Source organism: Durio zibethinus, chromosome 15 (assembly GCF_047325235.1).
Source record: "Durio zibethinus cultivar Kanyao isolate XHJ-2024 chromosome 15, ASM4732523v1, whole genome shotgun sequence".
NCBI lineage: Eukaryota > Viridiplantae > Streptophyta > Magnoliopsida > Malvales > Malvaceae > Durio > Durio zibethinus.
Genome location: NC_143176.1, coordinates 23,731,999 through 23,758,202, shown reverse-complemented (window position 1 = coordinate 23,758,202; position 26,204 = coordinate 23,731,999). Strand labels below are relative to the sequence as shown.

The window sequence follows — 26,204 nt, the reverse complement described above, 5'->3', positions numbered from 1 at the left end:
TTAAGCTAAACTTTGTGAAGCTTTAGATAGGGAATTGACTCCATGTGCCAAATTTGGGCTACAAAACTCAAGTGCTCAACATAATTCTAGCTTCTTAAATATTGTGCTGCAGTACTAGGCCTTTTAGAAGCCCCCAAATCTAATCTTTCTATGACTGTGTTTAGGTGTGCTCACACTTGGGTCTAATCGTGTGCCTATACCTTAATCATTAGTGCCCTTTCCTAGGTCTAATTGTGTGCTCATGCATCATTCACCAGTGCCAGCACCTGGGCTTGGCTCAATTTTACTAAACCTAAATATCGTGCCTAAGCCTTTGGGCTTTTGATCGTTGTCCATATCATTGTTTTATGCTAGTTACATACAACCTGGGCCTCAAGTAGGCCTCTAGGCTTGGTCCTCTTGGCTGTTAGACCCTATCCTACTAGAACAAAAATTGCTCCATGACTTGAAAAGAACCACTGGGCTTGGGCTAGCTTACAAATCATGACACATGAATAAGCCTCAACCACTAGCAGCATTGAATGACCCTTGGTGCATGCACATACCTTAACAACCATAGGTACTTGTTGGCCATTTGTCTCAGCACATGTTCAACCACCATTAGCATGTGCTGGCCCTTATGTAGGTAGTTCCCTTGAACACCATTGACACATGCTGGGACGTGCACCACTCATGAGTATCCTAGGCCCGTGTCATGCACAATATGCACCACAATTGGGTAGTAGGCGGGTTTAAGCACATCTTTATATTTTTGTTGTGCTAATGCCATTTTATGGCTTGTAAATTCATATAATGGTCTCCTAAACATTCTTGTGAAGTTTTATGTTAGGTTAACTCATTTTTTATTTTTCATGACTTTTGGAATTTTCATGGTTCAAGATTTTTTGAAATTTTTTTAGGGAGTTTGAGCCCCAAATTTGGTATATGTGATCCTTGTATTTTTGTTGGTATACATAACACATGCATATGACTTGACTACCATTAGGACATATTGGCCCTTGGTCTTGGCATATGTTTCGACCACCATCGGCACATGTTGGTGCTTTGAACGGGTAGTTCCTTTAAACACCATTTGCACATGCTGGGCCTTGCACCACATACTAGTATCCTAGGCTTAAGCTATGTAACATGTAGACCAAGACTGGGTAGTAGGTAGGTTTAGGCACATCTTCATATTTCAACCATGCCAATGCCATTTTTATGGCTTGTAAATTCATATAAGTGCTCACCAGCACCTGCACCTGGGCCTGGCTCAATTCTACTAGACATGAACAGTGTGTTTAAGCCTTTAGAGTCTTTATCACTTCCCATACCACTATTCTGGGTTATTTCCCCATGACCTAGGCCTCTAATAGGCTTCAAGGTCTAGTCCCTCTGGTCATCGAACCTTATCTTTCTAGAACTGGAATTACTCCATGACTTAGAGAGAACCTTTGGGCTTAGACCAACTTATGGACTGTGACACATGTTCATGCCTCAACCATCATTAGGACATGCTGGCCACTAGTCTCGACACATGCTAGCCCTATGTGTAGGCAATTTCCTTGAACACCATCTACACATGCCGATCTACACACCACGTACGGGTATTCTGGGCTTTGGCTGCACATCATGCTCACCACGACCAGGCCGTAGGTGGGTTCAGACACATCTTTATATTTCTATAGAGCCAATGCCATTTTATGGCTTGTAAATTCACATAAGCACTCACTAGCACCTGTATTTAGGCTTGGCTCAATTTTGCCAAACTTGAACACTATGCTTGAGCCTCTAGAGTTTTAATCATTGTCTATACCACTATTTTGGGCTAGTTCTCCTCGACCTAGGCCTCTAGTACACCTCATGGCCTAGTCCCCCTAGTTTTCAGACCTTATCTCACTAAAACTAAAACTACTCCTTGACTCAAAGAGAACCCCTAGGCCTAGACTAGCTTGCAAACTATGACACATGTACATGCCTCGACCACTATCGAGACATGTTGGCCCTTGGTTTTGGCACATGCATCAACCACCATCGGCACATGCTGGCTTTTGGTGTGGCATATGTACCGTGACCCTTCTACCATTGTTCTATCCCTTTCAAGGCACTTGTCTACCCTTCGAGTGCCATTGGCACCAAATGGCACTCGATGCATATGTCATGGGCTCTGACCTAAAGCTAAAATCTATGCGACCTTTGATAAGGAATTGATTCTGTGTGCCTAAGTTAGCCAACGAAACTCAAGTGCCTAGCATAATTCCAACTTATTAAAGATTGTGGTGCAATACTTGGCCTTTTAGAAACCTTCAAATCTGATCCTACTAAGACTATGTTCAAGCATGTCTAAATGTGTGCTCATTCTTTGATCATTAGTGCCTTCACCTAGGTTTGACTCTCTGTCCACATATTGCTCACCAATGCCTGCCCTTGGGCTTGGCTCTTCTGTCAAACTTGAACACTGTGCCCGAGCCTCTAGAGTCATGATCACTGCCCATACCATAGTTTTGTGCTAGTTCCCCATGATCTGAGCCTTAAGTAGTCCTCAAGGCCTGGTCCCCTTGGTTGTCAGACCTTATTCCACTAGAATTGACACTATTCCTTTACTTGGAGAGAACCCTTGGGCCTAGATTAGTGTCATGGTCAAGCCTAGTGTGCTTTGGTCCTACCATGGTTGACCTTGAGCTAAGCATCGGATAAGGCCTTGTGGTCAGGACAGTGGTCTTTGAACTATGCGTATGCAATGTAAGCTTAGGAACATGTTGTTGATAGTGTGTGCAGGCTATATGAGCCATAGTCCCCAAGATGCATGGGTAAGATTAAGCCTGTGGGTGGGCACCTTGAAACCAAGTAGCTAGTCGGTTGCTATCTGTCAAAGTCATAGACAAGCACCCTTGAATGGGTTGGTGGAGCAATGAATGACATATGAGAATTATGACGGTCAAGAGACAAGTCATTAGGCCCTAAGTTGGCTAAAGAAAAGCTCTAAGATGGTTAGGAAGAAAAGTGTCCCCATTTTAGATAGTCTTACGATTCTTGGTAGGATGGCTGAGAAATCTCTTACGTTTTTTATAGGGGAACGACTGGTATCAGCTCTCCACCACCCCTTGGCTAGTGGGTAGGCAGGGGTTTAGCTAGTCTAAAGTGAGCTACTCCTAGGCACATGTGGTGTCTAGGTAGGTGGGCACCATCAGGTCACGAGTGTGACACGGTGCCTTTATGGGTCATGGTAAACTTGAGAATGGTTAGGGCCAACGAGCCTCATATCATGCCTTTGTGTTGAACCATGGGGTTAGATGATAGTGTTTGCTATGCCCCCTCAGTTTCCTCTTTTTTAGTCGATTTGATGAGTAACCAAGGATTATGAGATGGTGTATGCATAGAAGGGGCACTATCAAGCCTGAGGGATGAGTGAGGTAGTAGGTAGGCACGCTGCTAGACCCTTTTGGCCAATCGGTAAAGGTGTGCTATTGTTGAGGTAGCACACTCGAGTTCTATGAGATGAGATGGGCAAGAAGTTCAGTGTCCATCATGCGTGTAGGCAGCCTAGAATAAGGCTAAGAGCTGAGGCCATGAGATATGAGTTTCGTGGGATAAGATGAACCAAGTGTGGTTCCAGGCTAGCTGTTGTCTAGCATCTGTGTTATGCCTTAGGATTCAAGGCACATGAGCTTGTGTACGATGTGGGTGGGCATGGTGTTTGTTTCTCACCATGCTAGAATGAGATAATATGATGAGAACCGGGCTGTGTGCCCTTATGAGCTAGGGAGTTGGTGCTCGGGACCTTTATGCTTGTGGGCAGAGATGGGTGCTTGAGGCCACCCTAAGAATCATGGGTTGATTATGTTCATGGGAGGTGGATTCCTCCCTACTGAGTTTAAGAATATTGCATATGACCCTACAGGGTTCAAGCCAAGAAGGGGTTATGAGCATACAACTTGTAGGATAAAAATTGATATATCCATGGAGAACTAGACTCGAGAAAGACTAACCTTGACTAAGAGTAGTGTTGGTGCCATATAGATATGTGGTTTCAATCTAAGGAATGTACAGCCCATGACAACCAGATTGCAAACCATGATACATGCACATGCCTTAACCACCATCAACATTGAATGACCCTTGATGCATGTGTCATGGTCCACAAGCTAGTCTAAGCCTAAAAGTTCTCTTTGAGTCAAGTGATAGTTCTAGTTCTAGTAGGATAGAGTTTGATAACCAAGAGGACCAGACCCTAAGGCACATTGGAGTTCCAAGCCATAGGGAGTTAGCTTAAAACAATGGGGTAGGCAGTGATCAAGACTCTAGAGTCTTAAGAAAGGTGTTCAGGTTCGACAAGATTAAGCCAGACCTAGTAGCTAGCATTGGTGAGCAATGCATGGGCCTAATTGAATCCAAGCAAAAGCACTAATGATCATGGTGCAAGCACATAGTCAGGACCAGGTGCAGGCATGCTAGGACACAGAAGAGTCTATTCCAATGTCCTGGACCCACACAAGCCTAGAGCTTGAGTCTCAACTCGTGACAAGTGGTATTAGAGCCTGGTTTAAGGGAACCTTTAGAGTAGGTGTTAGAACCAAATACCAAGGGTTATTAGAGCCTGGATTAGACCAATGGTGGTGACCAAAGCCTTAGTTTAAAGTGTACAGTAGTTCCCTGCTCATGACAAATGGAGCCAAAGTTGCCATGAGAGCCAAAGTTGGTGTGGGGAGCCAAAGTTTGCATTGGTGTAGGTCTAAGGACTTACATACGTGCATCCCGGTGTGGTATACGAGCTTTGTGGTGAGTTGTGCATACATCCTATTGTGTGTGAAGACATTTAACTGTGTGGTGTGGGTAGTTTGCTGCTTGGTTGTGCATCCTAAAAGGGCTACTATGTTCGTGTGCTAGTGAAACACTCATAATGTGCTAGGTACGGGCAAGTTAGAATGTAGGACAAGTACTCAACAAGTTGTTGTTGTGTGTTATGGGTGTACTATGTAGGTGTGTTGTACTAGTGTGCAGGTGTGCACACTAGTGCCTAACCAAAAGGCTTGTGTGTTAAGCTAGTGCGTAGACTAGTGCCCAATAGTGTATGCTATGTTAGTGTGCCATGTTGACAAATTGGTGTGCTAGCTTATGAGAACCAGAATTAGATTGCTTGAGTGCCTACTATAGTGGAGAAAATCTTTTGGTTTGTGCATTCGTGATCTAATAGTTTGCATGTTTTGGGTTGTGGCATGGCTAGGGAAAACCAGAGAAGGGGCTAAAGGGAGGTGCTCAAGGAACACCTACCTATAAACAAGTGGGTGAAGGCTTTAGCTAGATATATGCCAACAAGCACTTGATTAGCGAAGTGTGAGAAAGCCATTCTTTAAATAATAGACTAGTTTAGGGACATTGAGGATCCTCAAATAGGGCAATGGAAAAGCTCATGTAGTATAATGAGGCATAGAATCCATGGTGACAACTTTGTGAGAGGAGTTAGCCAGGCTCAAGGTTGACCATGCTGCATTACGAGCTATTTATGGTTGCTGGTGTGGGCTTAGGACCGAGAGTGGAGGTGCCTAAGCATTTCATTGATGTACTAAAGCCGTAGGTAAAGGCCAAGCTACAATAAAGTGGCATGCAAGAGTCAAGTTGGGATAGTGTTGCTGTAGAATCATTGACTCAAGTTAAGTGACCAAGTCTCCAAGGCCAAAGGGAAAAAGCCAAAGTGGGGGAGAGATCGGTATTTGTTCCTAAGGGGAGGAAAGGGCTACGGGGAAGCCCAAATTTTACAAGACCAATAAAGATGCCAACAATGGCAAGGGGTGCTTGAGTTGTTATTTTTGTGCCAATCCACATAGGGTCAAATAGTGCCAGAAGCTTTCAACCATCAAGTAGACAGAGGGGCTATCCGAAAGTAAGAGGGGCAATGGTAAATAGCATCAAAAAAAGCCTAAAAAGGAATGGCTAGGTGCTAGTCAAGATTGCTGAAGGGTTTAAAACTATTGAGGAGCTAATAAGAGGAAACCAGTGGTAGCAGAGTACCACGTTATAAGTCCCATAGTGCAGCCAAAATCCTCACAAGAGAGTGTGTCATAGAAAACTTGGGGGAAGCACAAGAAGCATTAGTAGCATGGGTGGAAAGGACCATTGTAGCAGAGTTCTGAGGAACATAGGATCGATAATAGTAGAAGGTAATAGAGTACATGTTCGAGTATGGGATCGAAATGTTGGAAAATTAATTTGTGGGGCAAGAGTCAAAACCAGCATGTAAGGTGGGTGCATCATCCCCTAGCAATGGGGGCGTTACAAGAATGAGTGGGGCAGAATGTCATGGTTCGCAAGCTGGCCCAGGCCCAGTAGTTCTCTCCAAGTCAAGTGATAGTTCTAGTTCTAGTGGGATAGAGTCTGACAGCCAAGAGGACTAGGCCTTCAGGCACACTAGAGGTCTAAGTCACGGGGAACTAACCTAAAACAGTGGGGTGGGTGGTGATTGAGACTTCAAAGGCTTAGGGAAGGTGTTCAGGTTCAGTAGGATTGAGCCAAGCCAAGGGATGGGCAAGCACTAATGATCGAGGTGTGAGCGCATGGTCAAGCCTAGGTGCAAGCATACCTGAACACATACCTGGGAAGATCATATTTGGGGGCTTCCAAAAAGCTTGCTACTCAGAATGATTTCAAGTCAAAGATTGCACAGTAGCACCAAATCCCCTAGAATTAAAGATTATAACTTAGCTCCTAGAATCAAGGGATTGTAATCTCCAGAGTTTAAGAATGTATCTTAGGTACTAAATGTAAGGGGGGCTCAGCTATAAATAGAGAGTCCCCCACCCTCATTGTAAATTCGACAAAACCATGGAGTAGTGACATCCTCACTCTTGCCTTAAATCTTTTTATTATTCTTCTGTTACCATTTCGTCTAGCATTTGCTATGCCCTTTCATTTTACAGTGTACAGGGTGGCCAAGTCCTGCAATCTAGAGTGTCCATGGACTATTTCTTATGTTAGGCTGATCTAGGATACGAAAAAGTTCATTCTTGTGCCTTGGAGCCTTGCGAGGTAGGAGCTTGAGCTTCGCCCGTGACAAGTGGTGTTGTCTCTAAGTCGAGTGACAATTCTAGTTCTAGTGAGACAGAGTCTGACAGCTAAGGTACCAGGCCCTAAGGTGCACTGGAGGTCCAAATCACAGGGAACTAGCCCAAAACAATGAGACGGGCAGTAATAAAGACCCCAGAGGCTTAGGGAAAGTGTTCAAGTTGAATAAGATTGAGCAAGGCTTGGGGCATGCATTGGAGAGCAATGTGTGGCCACCATCTCAGACCTAAGTGGGAGTATTGATGATCAAGGTACGGTGCAAGATCAGGCCTAGGTGTGGGCATGTTTGAACACAGTCTTGGAAGGATCAGATTTTGAGGCTTCTAGAAAGCCTGATTCTTAGCATGATTTCAGCAAGTCAAGGATTGTGTAGCAACACTAAGTCCCCTAGGATTAGGGATTGCATCTTAGCTCTTAGAATCAAGGGATTATAGTCTCTAGAGTTTAAGAATGTATCTCAGACACTAAATGTAAGGGAGACTCAGCTAAAAATAAAAAGTCTTGCACCCTTATTGTACACACACTAGAACCATTAAGTAATAACATCCTTACTCTTGCCTTAAACCTTTATGTTGTTTTTTGTTAGCCTTTCTTCTAGCACTTGTTGTGCCCTTTCATTTTGCAGCATTTCATAGTGTACTAGGGGGTCGAGTCCTACAGTCTAGAGTGTTCGTGCACCATTTCTTGTGTTAGGCTAATCTAGTATGCGAAGGAGTCCATTCTCGTGTCTTGGAGTCATGTGAGCTTAGAGCTTGAGTCTTAACCAGTGACACATGCACATGCCTCGACCACCATTAGGACTTGTTGTCCCTTTGTCTTTACACATGCTTTGACCACCATCAGCACATGCTAGCCCATGTGTGGATAGTTCCCTTGAACATCATGCTAGGCTGCACACCACGTGTAGGTATCCTAGACCCAAGCCATGCGCCATACGCACCACGACTGGGTAGTAGGTGGGTTAAGGCACATCTTTATATTTTTTCCATGCTATGCCATTTTTATGGCTTGTAAATTCATATAATAGTCCCCTAAGCCTTCATGTGAAGTTTCTTGACAACATAACTTGTTTTCTATTTTTCATGATTTTCAAAATTTTTTATGGTTCAAATTTTTTGAAAATTTTTTAGGAGTTTTGGCATAATTTGGACCTGGTGCAGGCACATTCCTTAATCAGCATGGGTAGAAGATGTCTTTTGGTGTAGGCAGTTGCCTTGAACACAATCGGCACATGGTGGGTGTCATAGGCCATGAGATCCTTGACCAAAACCACGCACAAGACTACTCTTATTCGAGGTCTGCCTTTCTAAGTCAAATCATTTTTAATCCTTTAAGCCATATACTCAAGAGCCTTTCTTAGCTTGAACCCCATAGGGTTGCATACAACATTCTCAAACTCAGTAGGGAGCAAGCCCCATCATCTTAATCAACCCATGATTTTTAGGGTAGCCCTGAGCACCCATCTCTACCTACAAGCATCAAGGTCCTGATTTCTGACCCATTTGGCTCATAAGGGCGCATAGCCCCAGTTCTCATGATACTATCTCATTCTGGCATGGGAAGAACCCAACACTATGCCCATTTGGATCATACGCAAGATCTTATGCCTTGAACTTAGAGGCACAGCATAAAAGTTGGTCAACAGCCAATCCGAAGCCAGAGTAGGCTCATCTCATCCCATAAAACTCTTATTTTGGGGCCTCAAGCCTTAGCCTCATTCCAGGCTGCTAGCATGCATGATGGACACTCTACATCATGCCTGTCCCACTTCGAGGAACTCAAGTGTGCTACCCCAGCCATAACGCACCTTTATTGATTGGCCACAAAGGTCTAGTAGCATGCTTGCTTGCTGGCTAGCTCATCCCTCAGGCTTAATGGTGCCCCTCCTATGCAATCACTGTCTCATGATCCTTGGTTACTCACTTATTGATCTGGCTCATAGAGGAGAAATTGAGGGGCATAGCAAATGCTACTATCTAAGCTCATGGTTCAATGCAAAGGCATGATATAAGGCTCATTGGCCCTAACCATCCCTAGGTTTACTATGACCAAAGGAAACAATGTGCTATACTCGTGACATGATGATGCCTGCTAATTGAGACACTACGTGTGCCTAGGAATAGCTTACTTTAAACTAGATAGGCCTCCTTGCCCACTAACCAAAAGGGTGGTGGAAAGTTGATACCAGTCATCCCTCTATAAAAAGCATAAGAAATTTCTCAGCCATCCTACCAGGAACTGTAAGAATATCTAAAATGGGGATAGTTTTCTCCCCAGCCACTTTAAGGCCATTCTTCAACTAACTTAGGGCCAAGTGACATGTCTCTTGGCCACCATAATTCTAACATTCTACTCGTTGCTCCACCAATCCACTCAAGGGTGCCCATGTATGGCTTAAAATTGATGGCATCCGACTCGCTACCTAGTTTCAGGGCCCTCGCCCACCAGCTCACATTTGCTCGCACATCTTGGGCCCTAAGACTTACACCATCCTTACACACTATTAGCAACATGTTCTCAGGCTTACACTACCTGTACACACTATGAGCAACATGTTCTCGAGCTTACACTACCTGCGTACAACTCTAGGACCACTGTCCTAACCACAAGGCCTCATCCGTTGCTTAGCTTAGGGTTAGTCATGGTAAGACCAAAGCACACCTAGGCCTAACCATGACACTCTTCCTCAGTTATTATGTCAATGCCCTCATCCATGCCAAGAGCACACCTAATTGTCTTGTTGCACACAGTTGACATTTTCTCATATGTCCCATACTTGTGTGCCCTCGAGGATTGAGTCATGATCTTATCAAATGAGGCACTGGCCATAGTACTCATCTATTACTGATGTCAATGGATCATTCTAGCTGCACTGTACCTCTATGCTATCTCCAAATCTCACCACTGAACCCTATCTCAATTACTCATGTGCCATTGCATGGCTTTCTCCATGATCTCATAACTTTGTGACATTGAGGTACCCTTATTGATCATGACCCTCAATTGAGTGAATGTCCACCTGTTTTACCACACATTGGTGTGCCCCTTTGGACGTGGTGCTTAGGTCAACTGCACTCATATGGAATCACCCACAATAGACGCTAGTATGGTGACAATCAAACACTTTGGTCATCTCACAACTTTGGTCCTCTCGGCCCTTCCAAGGTTAATGCTCTAGGTGTGGTCCTCTAACCAACCACCATCATAATAGCACCTTAATGCATGCTATCTTGAAGTCAATCACATACTCAATAAACTCGTAGGCTCTACTAGCTTGGCTTAGTTCCATAGGAAATCACAAGTCTCCCTCACTTTTACTCAAACTCAACTTGACTCTACATGCAACCATGTCTCCATGATGGTTCCTCAACTCGTCTTCCTTCATTTTGGTATAACTCAAAGGGCAACTCAAAGCCCACACCAATCTCAAGGACCTACCGATCCATTTAATCACATTGTTCACTAACTGTTCAATCTTAGGGTTCACCAACCCACTTAATACTCATAGTCCATTAACCTACTCAAACTCATGGCCCTTCTATTGGCCAACATTTACTAAAAAAGGTTTCATATTTGCTTAATTCTGCCCTGCTAAAACTTATCCAATCCACTAACCAAATCCACTTGAAGCATCAGATTACTCATCCCAATTAGTCCTTTGACCCATAGAACTCAAGGCCTTGTCAACTGGCCAATTCTCGCTTGTGTGCTTCCTTGAAATGCACACTATTGTGGTATGCTAACCACCATATCTCATAAAGCCTTTTCTCTCGACCAACACAAGCACGATCTACTAACCAACACATTTTCATGATCCTTTGACCACTACAACTCATGGCTAGCTAACCATCATAAACTCATGGCTTCAATCTTCAGCCAACTCAAACTTGTCTGTCTCTGTAGAATGGCTCTATGCTAGGACCCCAAATACTTTGCTCATACCCCTATTAGGGCACCAGCACCATCTTACAAGTACCCATATATTAGTAACTAATCTAAAAAAGCTTAAATCATGTCCCTAAGGACCATATGCATCTTAGCCCATAAGGCTTTGCTCAAACACCATTTCATGGTGTAGCCCTTTTCGCATTATGGTCTCAACATAGTTTTTTCCCATCGTAAGGGCATCACATGTATGCACTCACCATTATCTTTTGCAAGGTGAGGCATGACTTCCATACCTTTTTGCTTGGCATCCAAAATCCACTCTAAGGCCTTCCACCTAGGCCAATTTTTACCATGTATTGCCTCGATGGCTCATTTTCAAGCCCACTTAGCCACTGTAACACTTTCTAGTCTTAATAGCCCTTTCAAAGCTTAGCACCACCTCAATTTCATGTTATCATGCCCACACCTAGGGCTGCATTAGTCTCACCACTAAGCCAACCATGGCTCTGATACCAAATGTTATAGGCCATGAGATCTTTGGACTGAAAGCATGTGTTTGTGCAACATCAAGACTATTCTTAGTTGAGGTTAGCTTTTCTTGAGTCCATTTCTCCATGGGTAGATCATTTCTGATTCTTTAAGTTGCATACTCGTGAGCTTTTCTTGGCTTGAACTGTAAGGTCACACGTAACATTCTCAAACTCGATAGGGAGGAACCCATTTCCCATTATCTTAATCAACTTGTGATTCTTAGGGTGGCCCCAAGCACCTATATCTGCTTGCAGGCATCATGGGCCCAAGCTTTGACTCGCCTGGCTTATATAGGTGCACAGCCTTGGCTTTTGTGATACTATCTCATTATGGCATGAATAGAACCCAACACCTTGCCCACCTTGATCATATGCAAGCTCTCATGCCTTGAACCTAAAGGCACAATAGAAAAGCTGGTCAACAACCAACCCGAAGCAACTTTAGGCTCATTTCGTCCCCTGAAACTCATATTTTAGGGTCTAAGCTACATTCTACGCTGCCCACGTGCATTATGAATAGTCAACATCATACTTGTCCCACCTTAAGAAACTCGGGTGTGGTACCCCAACTGTAGCACACCTCTATCGATCAGACATAATTTTCTCTCTAGCCACCTTAAGGCCTTTCTTTAACCAACTAAGGGCCCAATGACCTGTCTCTTGGCCACCATAATTCTGACATTCCACTCATTACTCCACCAACTCACTTAAGGATGCCCGCACATAGCTTCAACTAATAACACTTGACTAGCTACCTAACTCCAGTGTACCACCCACTGGCTTGCACTTGCCTATGCATCTTAGGGCCTAGGGCTTACGCCATCCACACACACTATCAACAACATGTTCCTAGGCTTACTATGCCTATCCAAAGTTTCAAGACCATTGTCCTGACCACAACACCTTACCACTACTTAGCTAAGGGTCAATCATGGTAGGACTAAGGCACACCAAGGCCTGACCATGACAATGGGCCTTGGTATGGCCACATGCCTTGACCATTATCAAAACTTCCAAACCTTCGGTGCAGGATATGCCTATTTGAAAAAAGGTGTCCACATTTTAGACACTTTAATGTCTACTGCTAGCATATTTGTAAAATCTTTCGTGCTCTTTAGAGGGTAATTGTCCAAGCTTCCCTCTCCCACCTACAGTAAGAGTAGGTGTGCATGATGGGCTTGTAATTGCATACATCCGTGGTAGTGTACCTGGAGCAAAATCCAAGCCATGCATGCCTTTTAGCCATGTTGTTCGACAATTGGTTGCTTTGGTGACCCCCGGCACCCATGGCCTTATTGGTTGGCATGTATGTAGAAAAGAGGCTCAATTGTGTCAAGCTCAAGCCTGTGTATCATAGGTTAGGCATTCCTTAGACTAAAACCATGCGTCTGTGTAGCAGCACGACTACTTTTAGTCATGGTTAGCTTTTCTCAAGTCCATTTCTCCATGGATAGATCATTTTTTATCCTTCAAGCTATGTACTCGTGAGCTTTTCTTGGCTTTAACCCTATAGGTTCATACATTCCCAAACTTAATAGAGAGGAACCCAACTCCCATCAACTTAGTAGCCTATGACTATTAGGGTGGCCTCGAGCACCCATCTCTACCCACAGACATCAATGTCTCGAGTACCAACCCACCTTGCTCATAAGTACACATAACCCTGATTCTCATAATATTATCTCATTCTAGCATGATGAGAACCAAACACCATGCCTACGCATATCATCTGCAAGCTCTCATGGTTAGATTCCAAGGGTACAACATAAAAGCTAGTTAGCAGCCAGCCTAAAGCAACACTAGGCTCATCTTATCCCATGAAACTCATAGTTGTAAATAGGGGTTTGGGAACTAGGGTGAAAGTGCCCAAGCTAAAGCCATTCATAGGGAAATAACTTGGCCAAAAAAGTTGACAACTTTGTATAGGGCATGAAGTAGTACTTCCAAGTGGTTGGTAAAGTAAAGGAAGCCAAGGTAAACACTGTTGCCATGTACTTAGTTGATATGGACCTATTATGGTGGCATCGAAGGTGCGAGGGCATGTAGCAAGGGAGACTACAATCACCACATGGGATCAATTTGTGAGAGAACTAATGAGAAAATTTAAGCAAGAGTATGCAAAAAAAGAAGCTTAGAAAAAGCTTCGCTAGCTCACTTAAAGGGGAAGAGTGCGAAACTATTGTCGAGAGTTCTCAAAATTGTCACTTATGGTTCCTAGCATTTGCGAGCAAGAAGCCTTGCTCTACTTCCTTGATGGGTTAAAGCCATGGGCAAGAATCGAGTTGAAGTAGCATAGGGTCCAAGAATTGAGTCAGGCAATTATGATTGCTGAATCGTTGGTCGAGTATGAGCACACTAAGTCCCTCAAGCCTAGGGACAATGTCTTGAGTAAGGGAGACAAGAGTAGTAGTAGGTCTTCATCAAAAGACAAGGATGAAGAGAAGCCTCAGCATAGCAAGGCAAAGGCCAAGAAGCTTGATAAGGACAAAGGTAAGAAAGACATTACATTTAGCTACTTCTTGTGTTTAGGATCACATAGGCCCAAGGATTACCCTTAATGAAAGAAGCTTATAGCTATTGTGAAGACTTATGAAGAGTCCAGTGGCAAGAATAATGGTAGCAATTAGCACCTTGAAGACTCTAATGGTGTGTTGAGGCTTGGTGGTATTTGGTCAAGGTCTAAAGAGCGAACCTCTCAAGTTCTTAATAAAGGCGATAATGGTGTGACCATGAAGAGCCACCAATTAAGCAAACCAAATTAGTAAAGTATGGCCGTGGAGAGCCACCAGTCAAACTAAAGAGATTAGCCAAATCCCTCACATCAAAGTAGGCAACAAGTACTTCTAAGAAGGAAATCGATTTAGTAGCATACATATTGACATCAAGATAAGAGAAAAGAACAACCATATAAGTGTGCAAAAAACCATCAGAATGAGGGACAAACATCGATCTAGCATGCATGTGTGGTGAAAGATCAACATTCCCATAGCAACAAAGATGTTGCTAGCACGAGAAAGGGAGGATGTCACTGACTGTGCATAAGTTCAAGACCAAGAGGGTTATATGATGTGATTTGCTTGAGATGGTATGGCCAACAGACTAAAAGGATCGAAACTAAAAACCTAAAGGCACATACTTAACCTAAGTGTGCATGCTAAGGCCAGAATGCAGGAGTACACTCGAGGTGAGTTGTATAGTGCCAGGGATAAGGACTACTCATTAAAAGGTTCTAGAAAGCCCCAGAATATGGCACAAGTAGCCAAGCATAAAAAGGCCTAAAACCAGGCATGGAGGCTTGGAAACTTCTAGATCAGCTTGTAGATAGGCCATGTGGGTGGGCATGAAAGGGTTTAGAGATGCCTAAAGACAGGTTAGGTGCACAAGCATTAAAGGTTCCAAAAAGGCTAGGTACAAGCATAGTGATTGGCATTATAGCACCCAGATGAAGAAGCTTTTAGGAAGACCCTAGCTACGGGTAGAGTGGCACCTAGATGGAGAAGGCTTTGGAACCTACTAGGCACCAGCACTCAGTAAAAGTGCCCAAACACTTCCATACTCGAGGCTCGACAGAGAGCCTAAAACCAACAGAATTCTAGAGAGGTCTTAACTGACCCTATTAGAGCCTAGGCACCTTAAAACTATCTAAAAGGCCTATACTAGCCATACACTTGCATTCATTGTAACCACAACTACCAAGGGGGCTCAAGTATAAATAAGAGAGCCTCCCCTTCATTTGTATATAAATAATAAGCCATAACTAAGTGACAATATAGAGAGGAAAGAGTATGAGCATTAAAGACTTAGGCAATGAAAGCCTTTGTAGAGAACACATAGGGACTGTGTTCCAAGAGCAAGTGGACATACCCTATCAAGTAAATAAACTACTCTTGTCTTAACCATTTCCTTTATAACTTTCTCCTAAACTTCTAAGAGGTTGGTCAAGTTCTAGCATAAGTACATGTCATAGTTAGTTAGTGCATGGCACAAATTCAGTTTAAAGGTTGACTTAGGCATACGGATGGTAATTTTCTACCTAAGGCTGCATGGTAGCTAGGCTTAAGCTCTTGACCTATGACACCTACCCTAGACCAAGTCCTTGAAACAAGCAATGGCTCTTTAGGGTGGTGCAAGTAGAAGCTATGATCATGGGCGTGGTCTAGCCTAGTCTCTCAAGTATATGGTAGTCTTGTGATCCCATCTTATCAACCACAAAAATGCCTTGGCCTGGCCAAGCCCATGTATGTGTCACACCTCATGTGAACACCACTGAGGCTAAGTCCTGAGCACCAGCGCATGGAGGCAAGACCCTTACTTAAGCACCAGGTCATGAGAATAAGTCCCTACAAGGGTTACCTAATGCTAAGTTTGAAAACCATTTGGGAAAAGCTTCTAGAAAGCCCTTGAAAGGTGGTAAGGGCATTATAGGTGTAAAGGCTTTAGATATGCCTAGACATAGGCCAAGCAAGTAGGTGTAAAACCTTCTAGAAGAGCCAAATATGAAAATGGGTATGGTTACTATAGCACCAGGTAGGAAAACTTTTTAAGGCCCAAGGTATGAGCACTTTATAAGAGAGCCTAGAACTTTTTGGACCTAATGCATTATAGAGTGTTTGAAACCAACTTCTTTCTATAAATTCCCTAATTAATCTTGTATGTGTCTAAAGGCCTAAGAACCCGTTAGAATGTATATAAGAGCCACACACTTGGTGCATTGGTGACCACCTAGGCCATTGGGGCTCGAGTATAAAAAAGGGTGCCTTCTTCCTAATAGGTCCAACTTATGAGCTAGTGAACTTGTGAACCCACAAAGTTACTCAAGCACATTTATACATAAGCTACATTGTTCTAGCAATAGAAAGGATCTTGTATTCTTTTACCAGTGCCTTCTTATTATGTTATAGTGTTTGATTATCTTAAGGGTTCAACTAGTCCTTGGTGAGTGGCACACTCACTCAACCTGGTTAAAGGCTAACATAGGCATACATGAATGGTAGTTTCTTGTCTAAGGTCACTTGATTGTAAGGCATAAGACCAAAGCCCATGACAGATGGCATTAGAGTATGGTTTAGTATGCAACCCTGATCCAAGACAATGTCTACTTCTAAAATAAGCCACTAGCATGTTGAAAAGCAATAAACTCATGAGACATGCACTGCTAGAAAAGGCAAGAAAGGCACTGATAGGGACATGATCTCAGCCATTGATTCCTAGTTGGCTAAGGTGGAGTTCGCTATAGCTAAAATGTGGAACAAATACAAAGACCAAATGGAGGAAATGGTCTCAACTGAATGGAGATCATGGAAGAATTAAGGCAAACTCTTTCCAAAAAAATCGAAAGCCTTACCTATAAGAACTATACCCTAGAGGCACTAATGAAGGCTATGAGGCAGGAAATGGAGTAACTCAAGAGGAGGCTCTCCGAATGTAAGGTAGCTATAGAGGGAGGCATACTTGTAATAGCTCCTAACACAAGGGTGGAGGTTCCCATGCTGAAGAAGTTTAAAGAGACATAATTTGGAAAGGACGTAGACAACTTCTTATAAGGCTTGGAATAGTATTTCCATGTAATGGGCATTAAGGAGAATGCTACTAAGGTAAGCCTCGCCTCTATGTATCTTGTAGACATCTCACGTTTATGGTAGTGTCACAAGTCTAAAGAGGCCATGTCTGAAAGTGCTATCATTGGAACATGGAAAGAGTTCCAAAAGGAGTTTAAGTAGAAGTTTTACCCATAGTACACCACAAAAGAGGCACACGCCAAGCTCTGATGGCTCACCCAATGTGGAAAGGTGTAAGACTATGTTTGAGAGTTCTCAAAACTAATGCTCTAAATTCCTAACCTTGGGGAGGGTAAGGCCCTTTTCACATTTATGGATGGCTCAAGCCGTGGGCAAAAAAAAAGGTAAGGAGGATACTAAGCCATGACCACTACTAAATCTTTAGGAGAATTCAAGAAATGGGACAAAGTCTGAGTTTTCTAAGCCCAAAGGTAAGGGCAAAGGTAGGGGAGACAAGGATAAGAGTAGTAGTGGTAGGACACCAATGCACAAATGGAACTTTTCTAAGGAGGGAGACAAAAAGAAGGACAAATGCTTAGTGACCAAGGATGAACCCATGACCTATTTTCTATGTGACAATCAACATCAAGCTAGAAACTATCTTAATATTGCCAAGCTTATGGCCATCATTAATAGGTATGAGAAGTAGCCCGAGAAAGAGGGATTGAAGCTTGGTTCAATCATGTTATGATCAATATTAGCAAAGAAAGGGCACAAGAGAAAAGGGTTCATGTTCATCAAAATCTCAGTTGCAAACAAGTGCTTAAACACCTTAGTGGATATAGGTGCGTCTGATCTCTTCATGTCTGAAAGAGTAGCCAAGAGACTAGGGCTCAAGGTTAAGATTAGGGTGGGATGAAGCAAGATCGTCAACTCCAAATAGGTTTTGATTGTGGGCATGGCACAAGGAGTCGAGTTACAACTTAGAGCATGGAAAAGTAAGGAATCCATTGAAGTTATCCCTTTTGATGACTATGACTTAGTTATTAGTTTAGATTTCAATGATAGGATCAATACACTCTTTGTTCCCTTCTTTAACTGTATTTGCATCTTGGACCATTGGTGCCAATGCATTGTCCCAGTGAAATGAGAACAAAGGATTGGAACCAAGGCACTATTTACCATCCAGCTCACCAAGGGCATACGAAAGGAGGAACCCACTTTCTTGGTGGCCTCAAAGGAGGATGAGCCTAAAAAATTAAAGGACAATGCCCTTTTAAAGGTGTTAGAGGTGTTAGAGTCCTTCAAAGATGTCATGCCCATAGAACTACACAAGAGACTACCACCCAAGAGGGAGGTAAACCATAAGATTGAACTGGTGCTCGAGGCTTAGTCACTAGCCCGAGCCTCATATAGGGTGTCACCCCAAAGCTAGAGCAGCTAAGGAGATAGCTCAAGAAGCTTCTAGATGTAGTTCATTAGGGCCTCTAAAACTCTATATGGTGAACCGATCTTGTTTCAACAAAAGCACAATGGGTCTTTATGAATGTGCATTAACTACCAAGCGCTAAACAAGCTTATGGTGAAGAATAAGTATCCTATTCCCCTTATTGCCAACTTGTTCAGCTAGCTAGGAAAAGCATGATAGTTTACCAAGCTGGATTTAAGATCGAGATACTATCAAGTGAGGTTAGCTAAAGGTGATGAACTGAAGATGGCATGTGTGACTCATTATGCAATGTACGAGTTCCTAGTATTGCCTTTTGGTTTGACAAATGCTCTCGCATCATTTTGCAAGCTAATGAATAAGGTACTACAACCCTTGCTTAATCAATTTCTAGTAGTGTACCTTGATGATATTGTTATCTATAGTCGATTACTTGAGGAACATGTGGATCACTTGTAGTAAGTGTTCCAAGTACTAAGGGAGAATGAGCTATACTTAAAAAAAAAGAAACATTTATTCACCTAGCTCGAGGTCTCATTCTTAGGCCATATTATAGGGAATGGTTAGATTTGGATGAATGGCAACAAGGTCCATGACATCTAAGAGTGGGAATTACCAACCAAGGTCATAAAGTTACGATCATTCCTTGGTCTAGCAAACTACTATTGACACTTTATAAAGGGGCATTCAATCATTGTAACACCCTTGACTAACATGCTCAAGAAGGGACGAGTTTGAGAATGAAGTCTTAAGAGCTAGGAGGCCTTCGATTGTCGAAAGCAAGCTGTTATAAAAGATTCAATCCTAGCTCTCTCCAACTACACCAAGCCATATGAGGTACACACTAATGCATTTAACTTTTCTATTGAAGGTTTGGTGATGCTAGACTAACGTCCAATTACCTTTGAAAGTGAAAAGCTCTTGAGACTGAGCTTTGATATATGATCCAAGAGAAAAAGATGACCACCATGGTGTATTACTTACACATGTGGAGGCATTACTTGTTAGAAAGTAAGTTTGTGGTGATAACTGACAACGTGGCAACCAGCTACTTCCAAAGTCAGAAGAAGCTTACCTCAAACAAGCCCATTGGCTAAACTTCCTAGTCGAGTTTGATTTTACCATAAAGTACAAGCCAAGAAAGGCCAACATCATGGTAGATGCACTAAGCTATAAGGCTAAACTAGCAGCGATTAGTAGGCTAAAATGTTCCTTGGTTACATGTATCAAAGAGGGATTGATCCAAGTTCTATAGCCAAAACTTTGATTGAGTATGCAAAGCAAGGGAAGACTAGATGGTTTTAGCTTGAGGGTGATCTACTCTACTCCAAGAGAAATTGACTCTTTTTCTTATAGTTTGACAAGTTATGAAATGAAGTCATGAATGAGTGTCATGACTCATAATGGGCAGGCTATCTAGGTGTGCACCACACCTTAGCCTTTATTAAAGACTGATATTATTAGCCTAGGATGAAGGACGATGTGGATGCCTATGTCATAACTTATCTTGTGTGCCAACAAGACAATATAGAGCAAAAGTCACTAGCTGGCCTCTTAGAACCACTATCAGTTCTCGAACACCCATGGGAAAGTGTCTTTATGAACTTCATTATTAGACTACCTAAAGTGGAAGGGTATGGCAGCATCTTCGTAATGGTGGATCTATTCTCCAAGTACAGAACCTTCATTCTAGCAACTAAGGAATTTCCAACTAAGAAAGTAGCTTTATTATTCTTCAAGAATGTAGTCAAGTACTAGGATGTTCCTCAATCCATCATTAACAATTGAGATGGTCCATCTTTGGGCAAGTTTTGGAGTGAACTATTCAAGTTCCTTGGGTCAAAGTTGAAGTTCTCCACCACTATGCACCCTCAAATAAAATGGACAGATCGAAAGGGTGAATGCCTTAATAGAAGGGTACTTTTGGTACTATGTTAGTGCCTCTCAATGAGACTAGCCCAAACTATTAGACATAGCTTAGTTCTCATACAATCTTTATCATAGTGAGGCTATGAATCAAAGTCCCTTTCAAATTGTGACCAAACCCAGCAACTTACAAATTTGCCAATGCATGGCAAAAATAAGCTAATCTAGTCAAGTGTGTCTATACAAGTCAATGAAATGATAAAAAAATTAGGCTAATCCAAAGCAAAGGGATATGTAGTATCAAGTAGAGGACTTGGTACTAGTCAAGCTACAGTTGGTGCTACGATATCCGAGGATCATAAAGCGCTTACTCATAGGTACGAAGGTCCTTTCAAAGTTTTTAACAAGTAGGCAAGACCGCATATGAGTTTAAACTACCCTTATGGCTCAAGGTATATTCGATCTTCCATGTAAGTATGCTCAAACCCTAGCATAAAGACTCAAATGATCCTTCTTAAAGCCAATCAAAGAGAGCATTAGTGGGCATTAAGGCCTTTTACGATTGAGAGGTTGAGCACATCATAGCAAACCACATGGTATTACAAAAGTAACACATGCCTAGGCATAAGTACTTGGTATAATGGAAAGGGTAGTCGGATAATGAGATAAGTTGGGAGCCAACTGAGGCATTATGGTAATTTTAGGATCGAAATGATAGGTTCCATAAAAAAAGGTGACGAAGGTGTTAATGGAACAAGTAGGGGATAATATCACACCCCACGCGAGCACCATAATGGCCAAGGCTTGAATGCCAGTACACTAAGGCTTGACCCTCACTCAAGCACTAAGCCATAAGAATGAGTCCCTGTAAGAGTTACCTGATGCTGAGCCTGAAGACCATTTAGGAGAACCTTCTAGAAAAGCCCTGAAAAGGTGGCATGGCCACTATAGGTGCAAAGGCTCTAGATAAGCCTAGACATAGGCCAGGCACATGGGTGTAAAACCCTCTAGAAGAGCCAGATAAGAAAATAGGTATGGTTACTATAGCACTAGGCATGAAAGCTTTTAGAAGGCCTGAGGTGTAGGCACTCTGTAAGAAAGTTTAGAGCCTTGACTCGGTGTGCCATAGAGTGTCTAAAACCAATTCTTTTCTAGAAATCACCTAACTAACCTTGTATATGCCTAGGGGCCTTGGAACCCTCTCGAATATATATAAGAGCCACACACTTAGCTCTTTGGTTACCACCTAGGCCATGAAGGCTCAAGTATAAATAGGGGTGCCTCCTCCCCAATAAAACCAACTTATGAGCTAGTGAACTTGAGAACCCACAAAGCTACTCAAGCATATTTGTACATAAGCCATATTGTTCAAGCAATAGAAAGGATGTTGTATTCTTTTACCAGTGCCTTTTTAGTGTGCTATAGTGTTCGATTGTCTTAAGGGTCTAACTAGCCTTTAGTGAGTGGCACACTCACTCAACCTAGTTAAAGGCTAACTTAGTCATATGTGAATGGTAGTTTTCTACCTAAGGTTGCACATGTCCCAAATGTGCCCCATGTCCTAAGCATGCCATCCAAACCTTTTGTGGTGTATTGGTTCACTTGTGTTTAATTGTGCTCTTAGACACAAAATATTTTATGGGCATAAGCTCTCAACCACTTTTCATCTAATGCTATGCATTTTACATGCTTAACATGTATGATGCTTGTGCTTCATATTGGTTTTTTTTATTGCTTAGTCTATCCATTGAGGCCCATGTAGTGTTAATGTTTCGAAGGAATGCTACCTGGTTGATCTTGCCAGTAGTCATATGCTTGTCTCAAAAATTAAGCCATGTATGTGTAAGTATGAACTAATTTAAACTGTGAAACTATAAATGGCTCATTAAATTAGATATAGTTTATTTTTTGGTATGTACCACTTGAATAACCATAGTAATTCTATAGCTAATACATGCAACAAACCCTGACTTTTGGAATGGATGCATTTAGGTCGACGCTGACTTTGTCTATTGCTTTGATGATTCATGATAACTTGACGAATCACACGACCTTTGTGCTAGTGACACATCATTCAAAATTTTGCCTTATCAACTTTTGATGGTAGGATAGTGGCCTACTATGGTGGTAAAAGGTGATGGAAAATTAGGGTTTGATCCTAGAAAGAGAGCCTAAGAAATGGCTACCACATCCAAGGAAGGCATTAGGCACATAAATTACCCAATCTTGACATGGAGAGGTAGTGACAATAAATAATAATACTGGGCTCTATGAGTTTGGTAATTGGAATGAGTATAATCTAAATCCTTTAACAATGATCCACTGGAGGGCAAGTTTATTGCCTGTAGCTACAGTAATTCCAACTCTAGTAGCGTATATTTAAGTTATTGCAATTTAAAAGGTCATAGTTAGAACTAGGGTTGGGTTATTTGATATGCCATCAGTCTACTCATACCTACTATCGACATTACACTCCTAGCCTTATCTAGCCCGGTTGTTTCTTTGGCCATGTTGGTGGCCTAGGCCATACACCATGTACGGGTATCCTAGGCTCCAGCTATGCACCATGCACACCATGGTCGAGTCGTAGGTGGGTCTAGGTAGATCTTCTTATTTTTTCCATGCCAATGCCATTTTTATGGCTCACAAATTCATATAATGGTCCCCTAAGCCTTCATAAGAAGTTTCATGGCAAGATGACTTGTTTTCTATTTTTCATGATTTTCAAAATTTTTCATGGTTTGGGATTTTTAGAAAATTTTTTTAGAAGGAATTTTGGCCCCAAATTTGCTATATGTGATCCTTGTATTTTTGTTGGCATCTATAAAAAAATTTAGCCAAAAAATCAAAGTGAAGAAGATTTTGTGGCTATTTGAAAAAAGTGACACCATTTCATGTACTTGAATGGCTATTGGTTGCGAACCTGTATAACCTCTCATGCTCTTTAAAAGGGTGTGAGTTGTCAAGGTTCCTTAAGGGATAGGGGTCCAATATAAGGGCCAAGGACTAGCACCCATTGCACATCATGTGCACACACCCTCAGGCCCCCACCCTTGATTGTCGGAACCTTTAGTACCAAATTCTAGGTTATTCAGCGATGGTGCCCTAGGCAAAATATTATGGCACCAGGACATGCTTAAGCCTAGCATGTGCACCTAGCCTAGAATTGTACTTTGACCAAGGCTTCAACCATCAATGGCACATGCTGACGCATGGTACAAGCATATGCCTCAACCATCATCAGCATAATTTGGCCTTTGGTATGAGCACTTACCTCGACCACCATTAGCATAAGTTGGCCCTTGGTACAGGTACTTACCTCAACCACTATTGGCACATGTTGGCCCTTGGTGTGGGTACATGCCTTGATCAACATAGGACTAGCACCTATTATACATCATGTGCATACACCCTTTAGCCTTTCACCCCCAATTGTCGAAACCCCTAATGTCATATTTCAGGTTTTTTAGCAATAGAGCCTTAGGTAAAAAAATAAGGCACCAACACATATTTGAGCCCAACATTTGCACCATGGCCCAAAATTGAACTTTAACCAAGGCCTCGACCATTAATGTTACACGCTAGCTCATGTTACGAGCACATGCCTTAACCATCATTGGCACAAGCTAGCCTTTGGTATGAGCACTTGCCTCAACCACCAACGGCACATGTTGGCCCTTGGTGTGGGCACATGTCTTGATCAGCATAGGCATAATTTAGACTTAGAGTAAGCACATTAATTGATTAGCATTAGTAAAAGATGGCCTTTGGTGCAAGCAGTTGCCTTAAACATCATCGGCACATGTTGGCCCTATTGCAGGCACTTGTCTAGAACACCATTTACACATGCTGGGTGTTAGGACTAGGCTTTCTCTCAACAAGCAATAGCCTGTACGGTACTTGAATGGATGCTTCCACCCAAGTCAGCCCTCAATAGTTCAATATCTGAACAAATAACCATAAGCCATAGTTAGTCCCTAGCATACGTAATAAGACACATTCATATCAGGATCAATCCCAAGCACACACAAGAAGGCACATTCACATCGATAAAAAGTAAAACACATTAAGGCAACAATCGAGACATTTGAATCGAAAGTGAATTTCATTAAAATCAAGGATATTACTCGAGACTTCCACCATCACTAAGGCCAGGGAGCAGCCCTTGGCGGATGGCCTAGGCCCGTATCACGACCTGTGAGATAGCCCAACAGTACGCTACCTACTCACCCCCTCCTAAAAAGCCTTAGAGATTTTAGAGCTATGCTACCACTAACCATTACAATGTTTGAAATGGGGACACTTTTCCTAGCATAAGAGATTTACCCAATCATGGCCCTATACATTGGTGGCTCACGACAACCTAAGCCCCGGTCATGGCCCTATATAAGGTTGGCTCATGACATCCTCCCCCATCTATTCTATCGATGTCTTTGTCAACTTGCTGGCTTAAAATTCTTTAATATTCCTCTTGAATCTTTGGAGGTCGTGTTCCCTTTCCCAGTTGGTTTCTTCTAGTTCTAATCCCTCCCACTTCACTAAGTATTCATGAACTAGTCTTCGTGATACCTTGGTTTCCCTGTCGGCTAAGATCTCTTCAACTCGATGCTCTGAGGGTGGCTTATGGTAATGACGGCTCTAGTTAGCTCCCTTCGGCTAGCATCTATAGGATCTGCATGAAAAGGTTTTAGGTTGCTCACATGAATACTGGGTGCACCTTCATCCACTTTGGTGGTCGATTTTGTGAGAGGCATTTCCCACCTTAGAAAGGATCTTCACTAGACCCTCATATTTGCGTACTAGTCTACGATCTCTCTTTCTTAAGAACCTGGTTTGTTCAGAAACTAGTCGAATAAGAACCAAATCACCAACTTGGAATCGTTACACCCTGTGACCTTTGTCTGCTCATTTCTTCATTCGTTTCAATGCTTTCTCCAGCTAGGCTTGGTGATCTTAGTGTTTTGTTTCCACTCTTTGTCGAGGTTGAAGGCTCTCGGATTTTCCCTCCATATTGTTCCAAGAAAGTATGGGGTAGCCTTGGTAATTGTCTGGTGACCACCTTAAATGGGCTCTTGTTAGTGGAAGAGCTTTTGTTGGAATTAAAGCAGAGTTGAGCAACGTCCAATAACGAAGGCTAGTTCTTCTGATTGGCTTGAACAAACTACCTTAAGTATTCCTCTAGTAATCCACTGAACTGTTTCATTTGACCATCAGTTTAAGGGTAGTAGCTTGAGGAAATATTGAGTTGGGACCCCAATATCTTGAAAAGTTCTCTCTAGAAGGACCCCATGAATCTTGGATCTCTATCACTTACAATGTTTTGAGGGAGGCCTCAGTATTTGACCACATGTTTAAACAATAGTCAAGCTGTGTCTTCCGCTGTACAATACTTGTGAGTGGGAATGAATGTGGCGTACTTAGAGAACCGATCAATCACCATCAAAATAGCTCCAAGATCACCATAACAAAGGACCCACAAATGTTTTAATGAAACACTGAGAGGGCAAAGATGCCTCCATGCCCTGAGTCTCATGCCACTTCTGGCCTTAGACATGCATGACGGTTGATTCATTTTGGCTCCTGAGCATGTGAAATGATTGGTATCATCACCCAGGGCTAAATAACAAACCCCCAACATAAATCCCACCAAGAAACTGGAATGAAAAAGAATGTGTGTGCTGTCACCATCCCATTTGGAGTGCATACACAGGTGGCACCATGACTCATTTTGTCATGAAAAACCAAAATGAGTCTCAACAATGGATATCTCAACTCTCACATCGATGAAGAATGCAACAAAATATGATACTTGGTGTGAATTGTAGAATCCTATGAACCATCAATTCTTTCAATGCAAGTTGCACCTTTAGCCATTATGCCAAGGGCATGTCTGCCTGGCTATCATGCATCATCACCCTTTCTAACCTCTCACCCATT

The 26,204-nt window shown here is 42.5% G+C and overlaps 1 pseudogene; it reads left to right on the top strand.

Annotated features, from left to right (window-relative positions):
- The first annotated feature begins 26,015 nt into the window (after positions 1–26,015).
- Positions 26,016–26,171, top strand: LOC149514810 (5.8S ribosomal RNA; annotated as a pseudogene).
- The last annotated feature ends 33 nt before the right edge of the window (positions 26,172–26,204 follow it).